The sequence below is a fragment of the Macrotis lagotis genome, chromosome X (genome assembly GCF_037893015.1).
Source record: "Macrotis lagotis isolate mMagLag1 chromosome X, bilby.v1.9.chrom.fasta, whole genome shotgun sequence".
NCBI lineage: Eukaryota > Metazoa > Chordata > Mammalia > Peramelemorphia > Peramelidae > Macrotis > Macrotis lagotis.
This window is the reverse complement of record NC_133666.1, coordinates 172,504,182-172,506,445: the sequence shown is the minus strand read 5'-3', so window position 1 is coordinate 172,506,445 and position 2,264 is coordinate 172,504,182. Positions and strand designations below refer to the sequence as shown.

Genomic DNA, 2,264 nt, shown 5'->3' with positions numbered 1-2,264 from the left:
TCTTATACTCACAATGTAGCTATTTAATTAAGGAGGTAATTATCTGAGAAAGTCACTTGTTCCCTTCTAATTTACATACCCCCTCAATGAACATGTAGAATATTTTCTTTTTCTTTTTTTAGTTTTTTTTTTTTTTTGCAAGCGAAGGGGGTTAAGTGGCTTGCCCAAGGCCACACAGATAGGTAATTATTAAGTGTCTGAGACTGGATTTGAACCCAGGTACTCCTGACTCCAGGCTGGTGCTTTATCCACTGCGCCACCTAGCTGCCCTCATGTAGAATATTTTCATAGAAATTTCATATAATTGGGAAAATAGATTTATTGATGGGTGGAAGTTCTTCTTGTTATCTCATCTATTTTTGCTGGAAAGAAGGAAGAAAGGAGGAAGGAAGGAAGGAAGGAAGGAGGAGTTAGGAAGGAAGGAAAGTAGAAGACTGAGGGAAGGAGGAAGAAAAGAAAGAAGCAAAGGAGTGAGAGAAGGAAGGGAAATAGGAAGGAAGAAAAGAAAGAAGAAAAGGAATGCAGGAGGGAAGAAAGGAATAGGATTAAGCACCTTCTATGAGACAGATCTGTACATTTGCATGTATTATTTAGTTTGATACCCACAACAACCTTGGGAGAGAAGTATTATAATCATTTCTAGTTTACAGGAGACTGAGACAAGCAGAATTACTTGACTTGGCCGAGATCACATAGCTAATAAGTGTCTGAAGCCTTATTTGAACTCTTACTCTAAATGCCTCTTAGACTTTATAAGGTCTGAGATTTTTTTTCTTTTTGACTTTGATATTTTTACCTCCATTATTTTCTACACCTCCATAACTGCATCACTTCTAACATCTCTCCAGTTATTTCCCTAGTCTATTCTTCCCTGTCATTTTTACTCCCTTTATATGCCAATCTGGGTGTGTAATTTTAGAATCTAAATGTATAAGGTCCACTCCTTGATGGTGAAAAAAAGTTCATTATAGAAAACTATGGAATCCATTTAAACTCTCTTTGTTTCAGTTTCTTCATCTGTAAAATGGGGAAAAAGTAGTCTTCCTTCCAAAGTTATTATAAGAATGAAATGAAATAATATATTCAAAATACTTTGCAAATCTTTTTAAAACATTATATTTGTTATTTATTATTATGAATAATTAATCATGTTATTATCACTTCAGCAATATACATATTCAACCTGGAACAATATAGAGAAGATTAACATGATCTTCAGTAAGGATAGCACTAAACTCTCAAGGTTATCCATATTTTTAGAAGAGAACCACATTGGGTGCCTTTCACAGTTTTGGCTAAGAGATAACTTATCAAGCAAACAAAGGAGAAAGGTAACTAAGATAGAGGTATTTAGAAAAGAACAAAGGAAAAATAGATAATTTTTACATGGAATTAGGAAATTATTTTCATTGATATAGTTAATAGGATCAAGACAAAAAATGGTAAGAAATGAAGCAGTTGACTTGTTAAAAAAATAAAATCTTATAGCAAGAATTTCTGACACAGATCTGATTCAAATATATATAGACAAACAACAAAAATAAATCAGACCAAGACTCATTTCCCAATAAATATCATCAAAGGATATAGTGTCTCCAAAGAACTGTACACTATTAAAAATCATAAAAATTATGCCCCAAATTACTAATAAAAGAAAAATGAAAATTGAAACAATTCTGAGATTTCACCTCTCATCTAGAAAATTGGCAAAGGTGACAAAAATAGGAATAATTGGAGGAATTGTAGGAAGATGAACATGCTAATGTACTATTGGATGAGTTTTGAACTGGTCCTACTTTCTGGAAAGCAGTATGTTCTTTTTTTTAGTGTTTTTCATTTTATTTTTTGCAAGGCAATGGGGTCAAGTGGCTTGTCCAAGGCCACACAACTAGGTAATTATTAAGTGTCTGAGGTCAGATTTGAACTGAGACTCCTGACTCCAGGGTCAGTACTCTTTCCATTGTGCCACCTAGCCATTCCTGGAAAGCAGTTTGTTAAAAAAAAAAATGACTGAAATGACCATACACTTTGATCCAGAGATTCCACTGGGTCATAGAGCCCAAAGGAGAAAAGGACAAAAAGAAATGCCCATATGCACCTAAATATTTTTATCAGTCGTGTTGGTAGAAGTAAATTGCTGAAAATAAAGTTGATGCCTGTTGCCTGTAGAAAAACTAAACACATTGTAGTATGTGTGTAATGGAATATTCCCACTGTAAAAAAATGATTTATATGAACATGGAGAAGAATGGTAAACATAAACT

General features: G+C 33.6%; 1 non-coding gene across 1 annotated transcript; it reads left to right on the top strand.

Annotated features, from left to right (window-relative positions):
* The first annotated feature begins 1,151 nt into the window (after nucleotides 1–1,151).
* On the top strand, nucleotides 1,152–1,258 carry LOC141503791 (U6 spliceosomal RNA). Its single transcript, XR_012473097.1, has one exon. It is a non-coding gene; the product is annotated as a U6 spliceosomal RNA (small nuclear RNA).
* Nucleotides 1,259–2,264: the final 1,006 nt, after the last annotated feature.